Source organism: Nicotiana sylvestris, chromosome 4 (assembly GCF_000393655.2).
Source record: "Nicotiana sylvestris chromosome 4, ASM39365v2, whole genome shotgun sequence".
Taxonomy (NCBI): domain Eukaryota; kingdom Viridiplantae; phylum Streptophyta; class Magnoliopsida; order Solanales; family Solanaceae; genus Nicotiana; species Nicotiana sylvestris.
The window spans coordinates 118,487,366-118,495,142 of NC_091060.1; positions in this window are offsets into that span (position 1 = coordinate 118,487,366).

The window sequence follows — 7,777 nt, forward strand, 5'->3', positions numbered from 1 at the left end:
TCATTCTCCTCTGGTTGAGAAAGACTCGTCCTCGAGTCTAAAGAATCCACAAATGGCACAAGATTGATAACTTCCATGATTTGATTGAACTCATATTCACCAGGCTCTAAGTTGTATTTTTCTAACCTACCAAAGAACTTCATCGTGTTGTAACAAAGTTTAGCATGTGACCGAACTAAATCTTACTTTATCAATAGTATCTTTGTACCAATATTTCTACAATGAATCCTCTCAAATTAATATGATTCTTCGAGTTAACAAAGAACCAACCAACCTGGATCAATATCTTGAAACAAAAACGTAATTTGTGGGCCGGTTTCAAAAAAATGTATCTAAGTTTTAGGACTTGAAATATGATGATTCAAAAATGAGGTGAAAGATGACAATCTGAACTATAATAAAGAGTATTTACTCGTTCAAAACAAGTAAATATTGATGATTTACCAGTTCAAGGAAAATTTTGATTCTATGATATCAAAAAAACGAATTTAGATCAAGAAACGTGTTCTCGAAAGATCAAGAACTAAACAAGTTCCTAAAGTCACCACTTGGAATCAATTAACGTGATAAAGAAATACCACACGCAATTAAAAACAAGATAAATACTATCACCACCTTGCTTGAAACTAAAAACAAGGATAAAGAAGACAAAATAGTGAAAAATACTCTATTGTAAAACTAGGGCAAGCATAAAAAAACGTGAATTTCATTCTACAAGGCATGGGAACCCTTTATATTTGAGTAAACGAAGGGTTGATTTTGAGTAAACGACCTCAGAATCGAAATTTGAAGGTTCCAACAGGTTCGTATGATAATTTGGACTTGGACGTATGTCCGGATCGGGTTTTGGATGGCCCGAGAGCGTTTCGGCGCCTATTATGGAAGGTTGGCATTTTGAAAGAATTTTTTAAATTTGGGTTGAAGTGCATTTCAATGTTATCGATGTCTGTTTGAGATCTCGAGTCTGGGAATAGCTCTGTATGGTGATTCTAGTATTGGGAGCATGTCCGGAAGTGGATTTGGAGGTCCCTAGGTCATTTTGGGGCTATTCGGCAAAAGTTAGAAATTTGAAGGTTATTGAGAAGTTTGACCGGAAGTGGACTTTTTGATATCGGGGTCAGATTCAGATTCCGAAATTTGGAGTAGGTTTGCAATGTCGAATGTGACTTGTGTGCAAAATTTAAGGTCAATCGGACGTGATTTGATAGGTTACGACATTGAATGTAGAAGTTTGAAGTTCTGAAGTTCATTAAGCTTGAATTGGGGTACGATTAATGATTTTGACGTTGTTTGATGTAATTTGAGGCCCAGAGCGAGTTCGTATCATATTTTGGGACATGTTGGTATAATTGATTAAGGTCCCGAGGGCCTTAAGTGGATTTCGGAAGGTTAATGGAATGGATTTCGGACAAAATGAGGTGCTGGAATTTTCTGTTGCAGAAGTTGTTCGTAGAAATTTCTGATGCGTAGAGCCGACTTTGGAAGCTTATATCTCGCATTCTACAAGGAATATGAAAATTTTCAAAATTATGAAAGTTGTAGCCCTTTGATTCTAGTTTCTAGAAAGTTAAACTATTTATCATTTGGACATTTGTATAAAAAGTTATGGTTGATTGAATAAAGGCTGGTAAAACAGTTTTTGGCTTGAAAATTTTGAGACAAGTCGCATCTCATATATGCGACTTACCTGGACAGAATCTGTCCGGAGTTCGACATTTTTTTTATTTTTGGAGTTTTAGACCTCGGTTTTGAGCAATTTCAGAGGTATTTTTCACGAGTTTGAGTTGGGTAAGTATTATATATCCGAAATTAATTATATTTCATGATTCCATACTCATTTACATCATGAATCCATGAATTTATGGAAGAAAAATCATATTTTTATCAAATCTTCCAAAAATGAAAATTAAAGATTTGAAAGCCAATCTGATGTCGGAATTCGATAATTTTTGTATGGTTGAACTCGTATCGGAACGGGTGTTCGGATCTCATGAGTTTTTCCAAGATTCGAGACGTGGGTCTCACTGTCAATTTTTTAATAAACTTCAGATTTTAATTCGGAAAATTAATAAATTCATACGGAATTAAATCCTATGATTGTATTGAGTATATCAAATTGTTTATGACTAGATTTGAGGCTTTTGGACAAGAATTCGTGAAGCAAAGGTTTATTGGAATCTTGAATTTGGTTGCGGAGTGAGGTAAAACTCTTTTCTAGCCTTGTAAGAGGAACTTAACCCCATAGATGAACTAAATTAATATATGCTTCTATTTGTGGGGGCTATGTACGCACGAGGTGACGAGTGTCCGTATGTATTTACTAGCTATGCCTATGTCCGGGTAATTTTTGGTTTATACCATGCCTTGTTGATATTGTTATTTTTCGTATGTTTATTGTTTTCCTTGAGAAGAAGTGAGATTGAGTTTGCTTATTAATTGCCTTGAAAAGAGTAGGAATAGAGGTATTTGAGATTTTAAAAGCTTTCATTTGAATTTCGTATTTTTTGGAAAAATAATTGAGAAATATTATAACAACTTGTGAAAATCTATGTTCAACCACGTCGCAACTATATTCCGCGAGCGGGGTAAATTTTGCTACTCGTATGGGAGCGGGCCGTTCATCTCGGCAAGTTAAATAGATGCATCTATGGTTCGTTCCATTCGACCCTCGATAGTGCACAGTTTATATGACGGGTTTTCAATATCTTTGCCTTATGTTGTTTTGATGATCTAACAAACTTACTGTCAAGAACCAGATAGGGAACCTGACACACTTGGTACACATTGCTAATGAATGAATTCCAGCCAGAACTCCAGCTAATGTGAACTGCTTCAAGTGTAGAAAATAGAGAAACAAGACAAGGACCTGATACCTTGTGTTTCCCTGATAGCAATACAAAAGTCAACTGTGCACAGCTAAAAAGTGACTACCACAGAAACAGTGCACACAATGCAGCAGGTTTGCAGTCACTTGTCCTTTGGCCAACCAAGTACTTATATCATTCAAGTGATATCATCAAAGATGTATTAATAAGAGCATTATAAAAAAATATCGCTTGAACACTTGAGAATTCACTTCAAGCATACAAGCCTTTTGCAACAGTGAACTTAATTCTCAAGTGCCTATAGAACAAAGTTACGCTACTACGGACCAGTTCCTAAATCCAATATTTGTTGTACTTAGTTGAGTTGTAACTTCGTAATTGTTCTTATTGTAATTCCTAAATTGCTTAGCTAGAAACATTACTTATGAACCCCTTTGTAAAACCATAAACCCTTTGTGTTTGTGTCTTGACTAGAGTTAGTCGAGAGTTGAAGTCTTTGTAATAGGTGTATTGCAATGTGACTTGTAATAGGTGTATTACGAGTTAGCGAGGGATTAAGAGTTTAATTCCTAGATTGCATAGGTTGTAATCTAAAAGTTGCTCATAGTGAAGTTGAAATCCTACCAGTGTAGGTCATGGTTTTTTTTATCCCCTTGAGCAGGGATTTTTCCACGTAAAACTCCTTATCTTATTTACTTACTATTTTATTAGTATTCCCAGTGGAAACTCATAGAGGACCTGGTATTCTATAGTTTGGTGGGCTCATAAAAACTATCATTATATTTATATGTTGGTTAGTGCCATTCGACCCTCAACAGTGCACAACTTAAATATTTATGTTGGATCGGGCCGTACGACCTTGGTTGCTTGGGAATTTATAATAATTGATATTGCTTCATTGGCCTGAGATATAAATTGTTAAATAATGAAAAATAAATTTGGAAATTTCTTGTTAATAAAAGAATTGTTTACTTACTTCATGATATTGAGGTTACAGTCGTTCTATGTAATCCATGCTTAATTATATCATTGGTATTTTATTTATACCCCATAGTAAGTGTCGGAGTTGACTCCTCGTCACTACTTCTTCGAGGTTAGACTGGATACTTACTAGATATGCGTTGATTTACATACTCATACTACACTTGATGCACATTTTGTTGTGCAGATATGTATATGTTTAGTGGTCTTGTGGGCGTAGAGGCGTGGTTAATGCAGAAACTTAGGTGAGCGACATTCCATGCTACGATCCGCAGTCAGCAGAGTCTCCTTTAGAGTTATCTTTATCTTTCCTATCTAATTTGTATTCCAGACAGATGCTTTATTTTATTTTATTTTTCTAGTTGTTTCTCATGCATTTGTGACACCGCGTTTTGGGGGATTAGGGATTGTTCAGTATTAAAATTGTTAAAATATTATTATTTACTCTGTAAATTCTATTTTTACTATTAAATTGACGGAAATCGAGATTTCAAATACTAAAGTGAATAATTAAGTTAATAAAAAATTGTTGGCTTGCCTGACAGCGGTGTTAGGTGCCATCACGACCTTTAATGGATTTTGGGCCGTGACAACATGGTATTAGAGCACTAGGTACACTTAGGTCTCATGAGTCATGAACAAGTCTAGTAGAGTCTTGCGGATCGGTACAGAGACGTCTGTACTTATCTTCAAGAGGCTACAGTGCTGTTAGGAGCACTTCCCTTCTTGATTTCTCATCGTGTAATTTGATTCCATTTAGGCTTATGCCTTTATTTCCTTCCTATTAAATCTTATGTGGCGTAAAACGCTTGTTATAAATAGGTAATCGAGGAATTTAAATGGTACTACAGATATGGTGCAGGTTGTTTGTCCCTGCATATTTGCTTTGGGCTATTGTCGTCGCCTTGTGGAAGGCTGTTCAGTCATTTCAACTCAGTATCAATATTATGTAAGGTTTTGAGATTCGGCATTGATTGTTATGACAATTCGTGCATTGCCATCGCACAATGTTTGTGTAATGGTAGGATGCTTGTCTATGCGTCGAGGCAGTGAATGACTTGGAAAGAGGTTTACTCAGTGCATGATTTAGAGATTCGGTATTTTATTTCCGGCGAAAGAAAGTCAATTGGACTATAAATGTTCAGGTTTGGGTTGATGGAGTAACGAGACTTGGTATTTTTGAGCATGGTGGAATTTTCATCTGTGATGTGGTATCGTCGTCCTTGTTGAATGCGTTAAGGTTCACTGGTGTCATGGTCTTCATCAATTTGCCTTCGAGGCAAAGTAGTGTGAGATGGTACCGGAGAAGCGGTTGTCAGAGATAGTGGAGTGTAGCAATTTCAAAATTTAAATGGGTATTTTTAATGTTGACGGCTCAAGGAAGATGATCTTCGGATGGGTTTAAAGTTGGTAGCGATCTATTGGTTCAAGTGCTATAGAGATGGATTTTGACTTAAGGCAACAACTGGGAAACAAAGGATGAGGAAGGACATGTGGGAGGTGAAATTAACATTTTTAGAATCCTCGTACTCTCACGAGTCTAACCATATAAAAATCTCCCAAATCGGATGTCAAAAACCCACTTAAAACTCAATAATTCGGTCTATGAAGTTTTACCAAATTTTCATTCAAAATCTGAAATTAAAGGAGGAATTCACGCTAAGATTAGTGGGTTACAAGTAAAAAGAAGTTTAGAATCATTACCCAATCAATGATTCTGAAAAACCCTCTAAATCTCTCTCAAATTCGAGCTCTCAAACTTAAGTTTTGGTAAAAATGGCTAAATCCTCGGTTTTGAAATTTTTATAAGTGCCCAGTTATTTAATGCATCGCGAACGCGGGAGTACAATCGCGTTCGCGAAGAAGAAAAATGAAGGCTGCTCGAATTGCTATACGTGAACGCGTGGAACATTACACGAACGCGAAGACTTGGACTGGCAAAGCTACGCGAACGCGAGATATGGCATGCGAACGCGATGAAGAAAATAGGAACAACCCTCAGCGCCAAATAACACTATGCGAACACAAAGAAAGAAAATGGTAAAGCTTCACGAACGCGGGAGGTCTAACGCGAACGCGAAGGGTAACAGGTCCTCCTTCATGATTTACTCTACGCGAACGCGTGGAGGAGGATGCGATCGCGAAGAAGAAAACAGGTCTGCATAGCTGAAGCAACAATTTTTAACAACTCCAAAATGCCCCGTTGAGCATCCGAAACACACCCGAGGCCCCTGGGACCTCAACCAAACCTACGGACATATCCCATAAAATTATTCAAACTTTTACCAATCCTTAAACCACCTAAAACAACGTCAGAAACTCGAATTAATCAAGGATTTAAGCCTAAGAACTCCAATTTTCCTCAAAATACGTTTTCGATCAAAAACCTAACCAAACCATGTCGGAATGACCTGAAATTTTACACACACATCCCAAATGACATGAAGGAACTACTGTAACTTCCAGATTTCCATTCTGAACCTCAGATAAAAATCTCACTATCGGATCGGAAACTTCAAAAATTTAAACTTCGACCTTTCAAGCCTAAATTAGCTACGGACTTCCAGAACACATTCTGAACACGCTCCCAACCCCAAAATCACCTACGAAGCTAATGGAACCATCCGATTTCCATTCCGAGGCCGTCTTCACACTGTTTTGACTACAAGCAATTTTCCAACACTTAAGCTCTCATTTAGGGACTAAGTGTCCCAAAACTCTCTAGAACTCAAAACCGAACATCCCAGCAATTCAATTTAGAAGAAATAGACTTGGGGAAAGCAGTTAATAGGGGATCGAGGCATAGATTCTTAAGACGACCGGCCGGGTCGTCACACCCACCTAAAGAATAAAAGGGAAGCAGCAAGGTTCAAAGGAGTTCATCAATCAGGAGCCTACCTGAAGAATAAAGGGAAGCAACAAGGTTCAGAGGAGTTTAGCAATCAGGATACCACTTGAAGAACAAGGGAAAGCAGCAATGTTCAAAGGAGTTCAGCAATCAAGAGCCCACCGAAGAACAAAGGGAAGCAGTTCGAGTTTCGAGGAAAAGCAGTGCAAGTGTTGGTAATCAGGATCCCACCTGGAGAGCGAAGGGAAGCAACAAGGTTTAAAGGAAGTCAACAATCAGGAGCCCACCTAAAGAACAAAGGGAAGCAACAATGTTCAAAGGAAGTTCGGCAATCAGGAGCCCACCTGGAGAACAAAGGGAAAACAAGGAAAGCTTCGGAGGAAAGGAAGATAATTCAAATGTTGGAAATCAGGAGCCCACCTGGAGAATAAAGGGAAGACAACAGTGGTCAAAGGAAGATGGTTCAAGTTCAGCAATCAGGCGCCCACCTGGAGAAAAGGGAAAGCACCTCAAAATACAATCCAAAACAACAACAAAGGAATCTCACCTGGAGAGTACAAGTCAATAGAGCAGTGGAAACTGCAAGATCAAGTTTGAAGAAGTATAGATAGGATTCTTGTAATTCATAGATCATAGTTTAGTCTAGCTTTTTTTATTTTGTTTTGGTGTAATAAGGAGTTCAGCAAGCAGTAGCAGTGGCGGCAACAGTGAAATCACAACTTCCTGATAGTCCCAGCTACCAAAACTTTTCGAACTACACTGACTTGATTCCTTTATAGCCAAGGATATGTAGGCAACCTCGGAAGCAGGGTGCGGTCAAATCTTTCAAAAAATACTTCCCCACGGTGTATTCAAACGGGCAAAAATCGTTCGTATCCGCTCACTTTATCTTTGTACGAAAACTCTTCGTATTTCTGAGCAAAGAGGGGCAGCTGTGAGCACGTGATTTTTGTCCTATACGAAATACTCCTACAAAATCCCAAGGAAATAGATTTTCTTTTAATTATTTGCCATTTTAGGAATTTTTTTAGAATTTTCTTGATTATTTGCATTTTCTGTGCATGTTTATTTTATTAAAAAATTATGAAAAGGCCAAAAAATACCATGAATCACATTTAGGTTT